Here is a 15,737-nt window from a genome sequence, read left to right as displayed (position 1 = left end):
TTATTGAAACCTGGACACGTATGCTATAATATTCTGGAACATCTTTAAACATTCTACTTTTAATGGCTTTCTCTGCAACTTCTCTGGAAGGGGAAATAGGAGTGCCACCTTGTCTATGGCAAGTGAGTGTAGAAGCTCAGGTTCCCTATTTAGGCTCTGTTGTCATCTGAGGGGAGTTCAAAATCCCACGTAGCCTCCACTGCCATTGTGGGTTGGTTGCTTCATTATTGCTGAGTGTCAGTGAAAGTGTTAATTCTCCATTAGGTCTCCTCTGACACCACCACAGTAAGGAGGGGTGTCTGATTGCTGCCAGGTGAGGGTAGAAGTCCAGGCTTTTTACAAGGCAAGTGTGGTTGTTATCACATAGCAGGGATGAAGGCCCTGACTCCCTATCTGCCTCCTCTGATACCATACCGGAGAGGAGGCCTCATTGTAGTTGTGCAATGGTGGAGGTCAAGACCACTCACTCAGGCTATAATTAGGTTATAGCTTTCATAAATTAGTTTCTTGGTCTGTGTACATTGGATACTTTTTCTTCCATTCTTGTGATACTTTGCTAAGAAGAACATTTTCCAGCTCCATCCATGTAAACATGAAGGAGGTAAAGTCTCCATCTTTCTCTATGGCTGCATAGATAGCCTAAGAATATGAGGAGGGGGAGGGGGAGAAGAGGTGAGGGGAGGGGGATGGGTGGAGGGAGGGTGATTAGAGGGATCACCTCTATGGTTTATCTTACAAGGGTACAAGTGAATCTTTCTAAAAGTAGAATATAAACGTCTTAACACAATAACTAAGAAAATGACATAAAGTCTATGTTAAGCAGTTTGATGAAAATATTTCAAATTGTATATGAAAACACCACACTGTACCCCATGATTGCATTAATATACACAGCTATCATTTAATAATAATAATAAAAAAGACCACTCACTGAGTCTATGCTGATAGTCCTGGGGGTGAGGCCACAGTTCTGTGCATGGTGCTTGGCTTCAGTAGAATGCTTATTTTCTAACAGTTCTGTCTTGTTAGGTACTTTCCTAGTGCTTTGGCTAGAGAGAGCAGGGTTTTGTTTGCATTTTTTTTATCTGCTCCTGTTGCTGTTCCAAGATTGCCAGTTTCTTCAGGTCTAAGTCTGGGATGTGTGAAGCAAAAAGAAGACCTCGGGAATGTATTGCCCTGTTGTTCCTCAGGTCCCCAGGTCACTAGCCGTGCTTTCTTCTCTATACCAGGTCCCAGGCTCACTAGCTGCCGTACCTTCTCTATGCCTTTCAGATTCTTCTCGGGTCTGTTATATATGTAATGACCAGTGATTGTCCTTGTACTTGGCAGTAGGAATACGGGAAATCACATCTACTGTATCTTCCTGAAATTGGAGATTCTCCAGAGCTTTTTATGTAAAATTAGAGGAGCAAAAGTTTGGAAAGAGGGCAAGTGGATGATGATGGCAATCTCCGTGAAACAGAGCAGAATAAATACCCCCTGCCTCCGAGAGCTTTAGGAAGTCAAGCCTCAGGGGAGATGCAGATTTGAATTATCACTAGACTGTGGAAGGGTGGGAGTGCACGGGGTGGCTTGCTACAAAAGGAGACATGGGAGTTACAGGGGACGCTATGAAAAGGATTGCGATGGACAAGAAAAGCAAGAGAGGTAAAAACAGGACCCAAAACTTCAGAGTTGAGACTATAGAAGGGGAAAGATGTGTGCAAGGCTCATCTTTGAGAGATGACACAGGTGTGACTAGCAGGATTGCCTGTCTTCGTAGTTACAGATAAACTTGGCGTCATGTCAGGGCTTAAGCACAGTACACTCTTGGCTTCCTAGTAACTGGGAAATGGCTTCTGCTGCAATGGGGTAGGTAGGAGTAGGGGTGGCACCTGTAGCATTTGTATTCCATTTGCCTGGGGCACACCCCGCCCCGATAAAAATAACCTGAAATGAAGGGTTTAACTTCCAAAATGTTCAGAAAGAGTGGTGACCACTCACTCACTCCTCAGCCCGTATTTTGTCATTTTAATAAGGTTTTCAGGCAAAGTAATATGATTCCTTTTCATCTAGACGTTGTGGGGTACATAGCTTTGGAATTTTTGAGGACTAAAATTTGTCACCTTCTGCTCAAACTGTTGGAAATCATTTAATTCTTGCAATGACCCTATAAGGTAGAGACCAGCTATTGTATTAGCTCCATTTTATGCGTGAGAAGACTGGGACTGTGGCAGAGGAATTAAAAATATGTTCAAAACCTCCAGCGAACTGAAAACTGGCATAGCCATCTTGTCTGTTACCACATTCATGACACGAGAGTACCAAAGAATAACGTTTTCCATTCTTTCCCGAATGGAACTACAATCCAGCCCTTCTATTTACTGCAGTTGCTGGGATAAAAAGTAATGGGTGCTAATCTTATTCATTTCTTCCTTTGAAAATCACTGGATCCATTATCCTTATTTTTCCTGCCTCTACAATTGGGACAGTCACACTAGGCCACCACCCCTCTAGCCACAGAGAACATAAGCAATGAGATTTTTATTGCAAAACATGTTGAAAATATTGAATTTGTGCTAAATTATTATTCAACCCATAGGGAGCTGAGTGGTGGTTGCATAAGAAGGAGAAAGGCAGGAAATGGGGGGGAAACCACAGAGAAGAAAAGGGGTTGCCTAGCGAGGTGGAGCTGCAGAGAACAGAGGCCAAGGCCAAGGCCATTTGGAGACTGGCAGAGGTTCGTTTTCAACCTTCCCCACCCCATGTTGGCTTTAGGCCCCTAGTGCTCATGGGGCTTACCTTGGGGCCTCACGGATGGCTATATCAACATCAAATAATGATTTGAGGCATTAAAAGAGCTTCTTTGGACTGTTCCTCAAGATGGTTTCACCCTGTCTTTCATCTACCTTTCCAAGGTTTCCCCTAGATAGTTTTCAGGTTCATCCACATTGATTTTGCTTCATGCAGACATAGGCCCCAGCAGTTCTCTCAGAGCAGAGCTGAGCTGGCCCATGCTCAGTGCTGTGCGTGTGCGTGTGCGCGTGTGTGTCCTCACAGCACAGTTCTCTTGCCTGAGATAGAATCAGGGTCCCAGAGATTACATTTATCATCACAGAGAAAGAAAAAGAAGAAAATTCAGTGCGATCCCATTATAATCCATTTTTAAACATTGAAAATTCTCCTTTCATGATGCACTTCCAGGGCGGGGCAAAATTGGGAGCCTTTTTGAGTCAAAACTGTAAACAGAAAATTCCTCATTCCTGGATGGAAAACCATCGTGGATCAACTTACGGCCTGAAAATCTGCAGATTCTCTCATCACATCGGTGTAGAACGTGAGCAGGCTCGAGGATTTCCATGCTGTCACTTTTTTTTTCCTTAAAACTTTTCTTTTTTTCTTTCTTTCTTTTTTTTATTTTTATTAAATCACAGTTGTGTGCATTAATGCAATCCTGGGGTGCAATGTGCTGGTTTTATATACAATTTGAAATGTTTTCATCAAACTGGCTAACAGAGCCTTTGCGGCATTTGCTTAGTTATTGTGTTAAGACATTTATAGTCTACATTTAGGAAGTTTCACATGCCGTCACTTTTAAGGAAAACTTGAATAGCGGAAGACCAAAGCTCAGACTTTGTTTGTTTGCCTCTGTCTTCTTTCCCCAGAGGAATGCTGGCCGGCGCATCTTGCCAGAACCCAACATCCCCAGAAGCACTTCTTTCCTCTCCTCTCTTTGGAAACAACTGCATATAAATAGACTTTTAAACAACATAAATAAATTCACAAGCTCTTACATATCCTTTCTGCATCTGTCTCTTCCCCCGTCCTGTACCACACCGTGGAATATACTGACGACAAATTAAACAGTTCTAGATTAGAGTTTCCACCATGGCATGTCACTACTCAGGCACGTTCAATGACTTTGATTGGTCTACAGGATAAATTCCCAAATCCTTTACATTCTTTTCTTCCACTCTTCTATTAGACACCCTTTTAACTTCAGAATCCTCCTAAACATGCTTTCCTTCCCCCTTCTTCCTCTTACCATCTTCCTCATCTCAACCCTTGACGGCCATCTCCCTTCTACATATCTAAAATCCTTCAGAGAAGTGTTTCTCAAAGTGTGGCTTTCACACCACCAGCCGGAACACCACTTGGGAATGTCTTAGGAATGTAAACACTCAGGCCCCACCCCAGACCTGCAGACTCAGAATCTCTAGGGATAGGAACCCAACTGAGTTAACAGTCCCTCAGGTTTGAGAATCCATTTCAGGTCATATCTCACATCTTTATGGAGAATTGTCTGGACTCCACAGCTTTTGCTTAAGTTCTTGAGATGCCGCCATGTTTGCCCACCTCATCGGGCAATCACTATGAGCAACTTTTTTGCAGTTAGCTACCTTTTAAGAAAGCCAAGGATGAAGGCCACACCTTATTTCTTTCCATCTTTTCTTCTCCCTTTCCTCCCTTCTCTCCCCTCTCCTCTCACTTTTCCCTCCCTCCCTCTCTCTTTTCCATCTTTCCTCATCCACTGTAGGTCCTACCACAGCTATTCAGTTAGCAACTGCTGACTGGCTGTGCTTAGGTGGCTGAACAGCGTTCACATGTGTTGATAGTATCTTTGTAGTCTTGAAGTCTGTAAGAAAGACATTTCCTTGCGAAATTTGCCCTTTAGTTTTCATGTCAGAAATAGAATACCAGGGCTGATGGCTCCTGGCCCTGACTCTTCTAGCACTTACTGAGGTTTAATATTCTGGAGACACTATACATGTTGATACAGAGCAGTGATGTGTTTATCACCAGTGACTAAAGCAGGTCTCAGAAAAATCTTGATTTAGAAAATTTTAGTGGCTTGGTCAGGCTATTTGAGACAAAAATTCCCTAAATTGTGAATCAAAAAGATCAAACTGATCAACTAGTATGTCCTTGTGGCTCTCAACTTATCTCTACCCAACACCCAAGGAATTGATCCTTCTCGCCTTGGTGGGCATCATGGCCCAATACCATGACAGGAGCCATCCTCTCTCCAGAGTTCACTGGCAAAATAAGGGCCATGAACCAGACCATCAGGGCCCTACTAACTTCGATATCATCCTTTATTTTTCCTTCCCTGCCCACAATGAATTTGCATTTTGACATTTTCATCTGTAAGACAAGTTGCTCTTAAATGCCATGACATCCAAAGAGAAGTTAAGAAGCAACCAGGTTGCTAAAAGTGTTCTGAGATCAAAAGGAGAGAGTCCTTTGTAATATACCTCTGGGATAAAAGGGGGCTTGTGGTTTTTATCCCATGACTCTACTCTGGTCTGCAGTGCTTCCACAGGATTTGTTGTTAGTTCTCATCCAAGATTCTAACCCCCGTAGAGGAGTGAACTCCAAAACATTTTTGATCCAGTTAAAATATTTTGAGCATGAACCATCAACTCAGATATAGTTGTTTCTAAATTGTATCTGTCTACTATTGCTCTGATGTCTTACCTACATAATGAAACACACAAAACTATGCTTTGAAAGGACAGGGAAAAGATAAAATGAGTATTTCTAAAGGGTTTTCCAATTGTGATATTCATCCTTCTAACATCTTCCAATAGGTCAAGAAACAATACATAGTCACAGAAAAATCCATTGCACAGGCAGACATTGTCAGGATCTAACCCCTATCTCCTTGGCTCACCTGAGCAGTCTTCTGCAAGGGAATTCCTATATAAGCAACAGCTCCCTGTCTCTCTGCACAAAAGCATTCTTTAACTATTCAAATGTGATCAGTATGCACGAAGAAGGATTAAAGTGCTAGGGACATAACACCCCAGGAATGACTCTCAGCCAATGAGGGATGGGAGTCAGTGTCAATTTCTCATACTCCAGAGAGACAATTTGATTCCACAGTCTCTCAGATGGTCCACAGCAGGATTGAACCCTGGGTGCCCCAAGTGGTACGCCACATATCAACATGCCATTTGGTAAGGCTTTCTTACCTTTGTATAATACGTTACTTCTTTACTCTATCGCTGTGTTTCCTGGAATCACCTCCCCAATAAGTTACTTGTATCTATATCTTGGGTCTATGTGGGGGGAATCCCAAATTATAATTGTTAATAACATGTTTAATAGTCTCCTTCATCATTTCTATTTTTAAGTAAGTAATCTGATGAGAATGTCATTATTTTATGTAACACTGAGGTACAACTACTGTAGGGGAATTGTCTGTGCTGCCATTTTCTTCTGCTTTTGTAAGCTTGCATTAATGGTCATACCTTGATCTATAGTTTTTTAAGTTATCTATCTATTTTGAGAGGTTTATTAGTTATAACTGGATAACATAATTTTTTTATTAAATCATAGCTGTGTATATTAATGCAATCATGGGGTACAATGTGCTGGGGTTTTTTTATTCAGTCATTTGTACATAGATCATAAATACATTTATGTCATTATAGGATTCAATGTGTTGATTATTTGTACAAATTGGAGTGCTTACATCCTACTAAACAACTTTTATATACAATTTGAAATGTTTTCATTTGTAAAGCTACCTAATCAAGAACATGTGAACTGAATACTTTGCAATATACTGAAAGAAGCGATCACAAGAGGGCTGTACTGTCAAATCTTCCCAGTGCTCGACATTCTCTCCTTTCCCAGGACACCTCAAAAAGCACATGTGACACATGATTCTCTTATACAGATGGAGGAAGGCACTGGTGGCAATCTGTATCAAATAATAGTCAAACTGAATCTATCTATCTATTCATTTCAAAGTTTTCTCTTTACACTTTAATGTATTATCTCATTTACCTTTGGGGTAATGATCACTGCATTTTGGAGAAAACGTCTCTAGAAAATCTAAGGCCATGTCTAAAGAGCCAAAGCCAAGCAGAAGATTTAGGTCAATAAAGAACGTACTAGCTAACAGAGAATCACTTACTATTGGGGGTTAAGGGGTTATGGTAGGGAGGGCAGTATTTCCATTAATTGATGCTCATGAGTCCTTAAGTTCTTTAGTTGTGTGTCTAAAGGATGAAAAAGAAGTTAGATGTGTGAAGTAGAGAAGGCTGGAGAAATTAGAATGAGAATAAGAGAAGAGGAGGCTTGATTTTTGTTCTTGCCTGGTTTCATGGCACGGTTTTGATCCTCAATGGAAAAAGGTATTGAAATCCAATATGGAAGGAGCAATTTTTTTTTTTTTTTTTTGAGACGGAGGAGCCTCAAGCTATCCCCCTGGGTAGAGTGCCATGGCATCACGCTCACAGCAACCTCCAACTCCTGGGCTCAAGCGAGTCTCCTGCCTCAGGCTCCCAAGTAGCTGGGACTACAGGTGCCCACCACAGCGCCTGGCCATTTTTGGGTTGCAGCCATCATTGTTGTTTGGCAGGCCCGGGCTGGGGATTCGAACCTGCCACCGTAGGTGTATGTGGCTGGTGCCTTAGCCGCTTGAGCCACAGGCGCCGAGCCGGAAGGAGCAATTCTATGAGATACTCTGATGAGACTGAAGACAAGTCTTTGCTTTGGGGCTAAGGTGACAAAGAATATGACACAGTGGAGAATAGAGGCATTCTGTGGACTGCTGCCTAAAATAGAATGCTCTCTGCTTCTGCATCACAGACTATTTAGAGACAACAGCAAGAAGAGTACACTTGGTAGGGAAGCTGGAATTCTCACCATCAGCAGAAGCACTGGGAAGAGGCCTTCACTCCACTTCTGAGCAGATGACATTGACAAGGGGAAGGCATTGCAAACGTGGAGGACATTTTGATCATAGTGGATATGTGGGGCCTGCAGCTGCCATACTGGTCCAAGAGCTCCCTGTGAAATCCTGCCAGATATATTTAGGAATGAATACTCAATTGGGAGAGGGACAAATTTTCCAGAAATCTGGTGATTCTGAATAAGCAGGCGGAGTTAAGAACCAGGAAGTTCAGATTCATTTGACCTTCATATCCCCAAGGAGACATTTGGGTTACAATAATGAGTTGGATTCTTCCACTATCAAATAAGCAAGTGACTATTTAACATCAAACAATCATTTTTCCACTTGGCTCTGGCACTGCAGAGCTGGACACACTGTATATAAAATAACAATATTTTAATCTGTTCACTTCATATTAGGGAAGTATTTGTACAAGAAGATATTTCGAAGTGCCAGTTGATGATATGCTACAGAAGAACAAATAAGTAGGGGAACTAAAATCAATAGTGATTCTTCTAAGCAGGTTTGCACAGGCCAACTTGCTTTCTGCTACCCTGCATTGCAGAATTATAGATGTTAGAGCCTGCTCTGTAAATGAGTATTTCACTTCTCTTGCTGAATCATTTGTACAACACATGAATGACATTTTGTGGACCTGACCCTTAGATTCTTCCAAGCTGAGTAATAACTTATACTAACAGACTAATTCTCGCACCTGTAATTTATAAACCTGATCATTCCCACCCAAATCCTTGCCATCTCACCTCCTCATGCAGTCATGATTTAATAGCTCAGCTGTGAGGTAAGGTCTCAAATTACCAAAGCATCATAACTTTTACTATGAATACTGTAAGACACACGAGAGGAAGCTAAGACCACTGATACCAGTTACACCTCAGGCAGAAAGATCAGCATCAACACTTTTGGAAGCTTGGTTCACCTTTTCAGGATTCTGAGAAGGCATTCAATATGCTGGAGGATTGGTGGGAGTGATGACATCCCAACATCTCGAAAGCGTTAATAGACTTTCTAAAGATATCTTAATCTATTTCCAGTGAGTAGTTTCCCATGGTTCAATATAACAAATAATCACAGTCCCATTGACCAAATGCATAGACTTCTTACATTGAGTAGCAAAGCAGATCTCATTTTCATCCAGGATGGTATCTACAGTTGGCTTCATTTGGGGATAGTTTTCCTGGAGGTTTTTCTTGGGTTGGAGGGAAGAGGTTTCTTGTTTGGAGTTTCTTTAGAAAAAAAATTGTCCTTCAAAAAATTAAATCCATTTTATGTTTTTCAGGGTCAAATTTTAAAAATCTAATGAAAGACTCAAAGACATTTAATCAGAAAGTGGTCAGTTTTTATCTGAAATCCTGTATATGCTATTGAACACAAATTTTTGGCTTATGTGGAAGTGATCATGGGAGACGAAATGTAGAGAAATGTGACTTACTGGAAATTGCCATGGATAAATTCTAGAAGTCAGAAACTTCAATGAGGAAGGCATAAGTGATGGTTTTACAAATTTATACAAATGCCAATAATAATTTAATACTCTCTCTGTAAGAGTAAACACTCCACTTGGTAATTATTATCTCAAAATGAATTAATAAACATTAATTAAGTTCCCTCCAAGCAGCATAATTAAGAGGCAATTAATAACAGACATTTAATACTAGTCAAATTTGGTAAACATTTTTCAGTTTTCTGTTGAAACTTTGTGTTCATTTGCCAGATAGGCAAAAGGTTAACTTCACTGTTGTAGTATATCTCCAGCAAATGTTATATTTGGAGTTTGAAAGCAGCACCCTGGAAAATAGTGTGCTGTTACCATGGTCTTGGAATGTCATAATCCTCAATTCTGCAACCATCCTGCAGTTAAATGCCCTAGAAATTTGGGGCAAGCAACCTTAATGCTTCAGATCTTCTGGCTTTAATTCCATCATAAAACAAATATAATAACCTTTCTCAGCCTCTTAATGCTCTTTCCAACCTTGGCTTCAAGGCCATTCTTCAATCTTCCTAATCTCTCCTTTGACTTTGCCCACTCTCAGTGGCATAGCTAATGTATTTGAAACCTGGAGCAAATCATTTTAAGAAATGCACTTTCTTTCTATGTCAAAATTATTTTTAGTATTAATTATGTAGTAATCATAATAATCATTTCTTTGATTGCTTTTTAGTTTTAAAATAAGCAAGTAACCATTAAAATCAAAATTTGGTCTAGACAAGATGACTTATATCCATTTCTCTGCTCCTACCTGCTAACTACCTACTAAGTACAACTTATAAACCCTAGAAAAAATCAAGAGGCAACCAAAGGAACACTCTGAAAGGTGGTAAAAAGAAGGTGAGCTGGTTTGGGATCCCAGGATTGTCAAGGAACAGCATAGTAGCTAGGTGTCTTACATCCCCCCAACCCAACAGAAGAAGGCAATCTAGGCCTGGCATTTACAGATTACCAACCTGGCAACACAGGGCAGCCCACGAAGGCTCACTACTCTACCAGAACAAATGATAAGTCGTTCTGATGACACCAGGTGAGCCTACAGCACTGGTAAGGGGGATGGATCTTGAGTGTCACAAAAAATAAGCAGCTAAGGCCAATTCTTTCCTCCCCTGCCAGACCTGAAATACTTTTCTTCTGAGAGGAACTGTATAGTAGATTGGCACTGGAAAGTGGGGTTCTGCCACACACAATAAGCTGTCTGGCCCAGGAAGCATTCTTCATCCCTATGGGCCAGAGATGCCCCTCCTCCACCCTGAGACACGAGGTGGCCTTGCCTGGAGAAATCCCCGTGGCAGTCTTAGGCAGCACTACCAGGGACCAATAGAAGCCCCAACAAAACTAGATAAACCAAGCACACTAAGAAGTACTGCAAAGGTTCTAAAAATTAAACTCTCATTGAAACCATAGTCCACAAAAGTAGATCAGGACCTGCATGCTAAACCCAAACAGTGTGGTTCAATTTAAAGAGGACCTAGAGACTGCTAACGTAATAGCAAAAATGTCCAGGATACAATTGAAAATCACACATCATATCAAGAGCCAGGGAAATCACAACTTGAACGAAAAAAAGATAATCAACTGATGCATCGGCAAAAAGGGATGACTAGAATGCTGGGATCGACTGACAAGGAATTTAAAGCATCTACAAAAAATGTTTCAATAAGCAATGACAAGTTCTTTTGAAATAAGTGAAAAGGAGAAAATCTCAGAAATGAAATACCCATCATGAAAAAAATGAAATGAAAATCTTATAACTAAAAAATATAATACCAAAAATTTAAAAATTGCTAGATGGACTCAGTAGTAGAGCAAACATGTCAGAAGATAGAATCAGTGGACTTCAGGACAAATTAATAAAATGTACTCAATCTGAGTAAAAAAAAAAAATGAACATAGTCTCTAAGATCTGTGGAAAAACAACAAAAGATCCAAAATTCATGTAATTAGAGTTCAGAAAAATAGGAGAAAGAGACTGGGGCTGAAAGAATATCACAAGTAATGACTGAAAACATCCCAACCCAACAGAAGGCAGTCTAGGCCTGGCAAAAGAAAACACACAGATTTAAGAGGCTGAACAAATTTCAAACAGGATAAAATTAAAAAACAAAAAATCGACATCAAGCAAGACATGTTATAGTTAAACTTCTGGAAACTAAAAGCATAGATAAAATCTTGAAAGCAGCCCGAGGAAAATGATGCATTACCTATCAAGGAACACCATTTGAATGGCAGTGGATTTCTGATCTGAAACCATGGAAGCCAGAAGGAAGTGGTAAAATGTTTTTCAAGTTGTGAAAGAAAAGAACTGCTAATTTAGGGTATCCGTCAAGAATGTAGGAGGACTCAAGTATTTGTAGAAGAAGGACAACCAAGAGAATTTTTCCCTATCAGACCTACTCTTAAATATCAGATAAAGAAAAATTTTCAAGAACTACATAGCCCTGAGGAAATAAATAGCAGAAGATGTTAACAAATGGAGGAACATTTCATGCTCATGGCTGGGAAGACTCAACATTGTTAAAATGTCCGTATTACCCAAAGCTATATACAGATTTAATGTGATCCTCAACAAAGCTCCTATGTCATACTTTGAAGAACTCGAAGGGATAATACTGCCTTCATATGGAGCCAGAAAAAAATCTGACTAGCCAATGCAATTCTAAGAACTAAAAACAAATCTGGAGGCATCATAGTTACTTGACTTCAGGTTACACGACAAGTCGACAGTGATCAAAACAGCATGGTACTGGCACAAAAATAAATAGAGACCTATGGAATAGAATAGAGAACCTAGAGATGAAACCAGCCATGTATCACCATCTGATTTTCAATAAAGCAAAGAAAAGCTTACACTAGGGAAAAGAATCCCCATTTAATAAATGGTGCTGGGAGAATTGGTTAGCCACATGTAGAAGACGAAATTGGACCTGTACCTCTCATCATTTATAAAAATTGACTCTCAGTAGATAAAAGATTTAAATTTAAGACATGAAACAATAAAACTGATGGTTCATGTCCTACTCATTCTATGTTTCACAGGCCATCTATAGACTTAGTTACTTTTTGGACCACTGCCCTCAGAACTTAGAATTCCCTCACTTCTAATATCAGAACTGTCAATTCTGGTGAAACAGTCTTCCCACTTTACTCTCCATGTAAACAACCTGCAAAAACAGAGGTGGATATGGAGCTGCAGAGAATTTGCTTTCTTCTACTGCCCTGGCCTGGAACCCTTCTACTTAATCTGAGAAGCCTCACAGTTGTTTTTTCCAGCCTGATATTTGTTCAGATTTTGTAGAGCCCTGATCTTTTTAAAACCCTATAAAAAGTACTGAAGAATGTCTTTCACCCAAGCCAAGAGGATGTTTTCAATAAACCTAACAATCTTAAAAAAAAAAAAAAACAAAAAAAAAACAACAACAACTTCTAGAAGAAAGTGTAGGGGAAAGTCTTGACAAAATTGGCCTTGGAAAAGATTTTATGAAGAAGACCCACTTGGCAATTGCAGCAACATCAAAAATAAATAAATGGGACCTGATTAAGCTAAAAAGCTTCTACACAGCTAGGGACACAACAACTAAAGCAAACAGACAGCCTTCAGAATAGGAGAAGATATTTGCATGTTACAAATCTGACAAAGAGCTGATAAATAGAATCTACAGAGAACTCAAACTAATCAACAAGAAAAGAACAAACAACCCCATTTATAAGTGGGCAAGAGACTTGAAGAGAACTTTCTCTGAAAAAGACAGACAAATGGCCAACAAACACATGAAAAAATGTTCATCATCCCTGATTATCAGAGAAACGCAAATAAAACCACCCTGAGATATTACCTAACCCCAGTGAGAACAGCCCACATCACTAAGTCCCAAAGTTGCAGATGCTGATGTGGATGTGGAGAGAAGGGAACACTTTTCCACTGTTGGTGAGATTGCAAACTAATACATCCTCTATGGAAGAAATTATGGCGAATCCTCAAAGAGCTAGAAGTAGGCCTTCCATTTGATCCTGCAAGCTCATTACTAGGTATCCATTCAGAAGAAAAAAAAAAATTATTTTTCCATAAGGACATTTGAACTAGAAGGTATATTGCAGCTCAGTTCACAATCACCAAGATGTGGAATCAACCCAAACACCCGTCAACACATGAATGGATTGATAAACTGTGGTATACGTTTACCAGGGAGTACTATTCAGCCTCATAAAAGATGGAGACTTTACATCTTCTGTACTTGGATGGAGTTGAAGCACATTCTCCTTAGTAAATTATCTCAAGAATGGGAAAGCAAGTATCCAATGTACTCAATAGTAATATGAACCAAGAGAAAAACACAATTCAATTCAAATGGGGGGAGAGAAGAGGAAGAAAAAGGGAAAGGGGAGAGATACCCTTATAATGTAAGGGTATACAGCCCCCCCCCCGTATTGAAGGGTTCAACCACGACTTGAACTTTACCTAAGAAACACCAACAGTGTAACCTAATCATTTTTACCATCATATTAATCTGAAATAAAAAAATAAAAATGAATCAAATGACTTGGCATCAGGTTATAAAAGAAAGCCTTGCCGAAGTCCTTAAAATATACTTTGCCACTGATAACCATGAGAGTCAAACAAAACAAAATAAAGTGGAAAAACAAGCAAGTCAATAATTTTTTTTTTTTTGCAGTTTTTGACTGGGGCTGGGTTTGAACCCACCATCTCCAGCATATGGGGCTGGTGCCCTACTCCTTTGAGCCACAGGCACCACCCACAACAATTTTTTTTCAAACAGAAAGTAAATTATAAAAGAAGGACTTTGGAGCATCAAGAAGGAAGAAAGAACAATAGAAAGAGAAGAAATATGGGTGAATATGATAGATTATTCTTCTCTTCACAAGTTTTCTGAATTATATTGGATGGTTTAAACAAATGTTATTATACCACTTGATCAACTCAAGATAATGATATTTGAAATCAATCAGATTAGAGCACCCTGAATGGAAGTAAAGCTTCTATACTTTACTTGAAGTGGCAAAATGCTGATGGGAGTAGACAATGATACATCATGTATCTATACTGTAATACCCAGAAGACCATTAAGAAAGGTATATGAAGAGATATACTCAGAAACATATAAATAATCCAAGATGGGGTCTCAAAAGATGTTGAAGTAACCCATAGGAAGGCAAGACGAGAAGAATAAGAAACAGGGGAAACAATCACAAAACAGATAATAAAATGGTAGATATATCAATAAGTCCTTTACATGTAAATGGTCTGAATACATGAATAAGAAGGTAGATATTGGCAGAGTGGATTTTAAAGATGACACAACTATATTTGATTTACAAAAGCCTCACCTCAAATTCCATGACATAGGTAGGCTGAAAGTAAAAGGATGGAGACAGATATACTATGCAAATATCAATTAAAACATTTAGGAGAGGCTATGTTAATTGAAGGCAGCGGTTCTCAACCTGTGGGTCATGACCCTTTTGGGGGTCTCCTGCATATCCGGTATTTACGTTACTATTCATAACAGTAGCAAAATTACAGTTATGAAGTAGCAATGAAAATAATTTTCTGGTTGGGGGTCACCACAACATGAGGAACTGTATTAAAGGGCCATGGCATTAGGAAGGTTGAAAACCACTGATTTAAGGTAAAGTAGACTTCAAAGCAAATAAAATTGTTAGACGCAGAGAGGGACATTATGTAATGATAAAAGGGTCCATACACCAAGAAGCTATAGTACTTTTAAATATGCATGCATCCAACAACAAAGCCTCAAAATTAATGAAGTATAAACTAATACAGCTGAAAAGAGAAATGGATAAATTCACAATTATAGTTAAAGACTTCAATACCTCTGCCTCAACAACTGATTGAATTACTAGACAGAAAGTCAGAGAGGACACAGATCTGAAGAACACAATCAACCAGCAGGATCCTATTGACATATATAAACATGCCACTCAGCAACAGCGGAATACACATTTTCCAATCATCCATGCAATAGTCTTTGAGACAGACAATATCTCAAGCCATAAAGCAAATTTCAATAAATTTGAAAGAGTTGAGAGCATTCACAGCATGTTCTCTGACCATAATGGAATCAACCGAGAAATCAGTAACAGGAAAAAAAAAAAAAAAAAAACCCAGAGGAAAATCTCTAAACACCTAGAAATCAGGCAGTGCACTTCTAAGTCATCCCAAGGACATCGCCAATGAGATAAAAGAATACATGGAAATGAATGAAAAAGAACGTATAACATAACGAAAGATGTGGGATGCAGCTAAAGCAGCACCGAGAGGGACATTGATATGGCCCAAAGCTTACATTAGAAAAGAGGAAAAGTCTCAAATTAGTAATCTAAGTTTCTACCTCAAGAAACTGAGCAAAGTAAAATAAGTCCAAAGCAAGTAGAAGGGAGGAAGTATCAAAAAGCAGGAATTGGCTCAGCGCCTGTGGCTCAAGCGGCTAAGGCGCCAGCCACATACACCTAAGGTGGCGGGTTTGAATCCCCACCGGGGCCCCCAAAACAACAATGATGGCTGCAACCAAAAAATGGCCA

Source organism: Otolemur garnettii, unplaced genomic scaffold (genome assembly GCF_000181295.1).
Source record: "Otolemur garnettii isolate 467f Iridium unplaced genomic scaffold, OtoGar3 scaffold00051, whole genome shotgun sequence".
NCBI lineage: Eukaryota > Metazoa > Chordata > Mammalia > Primates > Galagidae > Otolemur > Otolemur garnettii.
Note: the sequence above shows the minus strand (reverse complement) of the source record.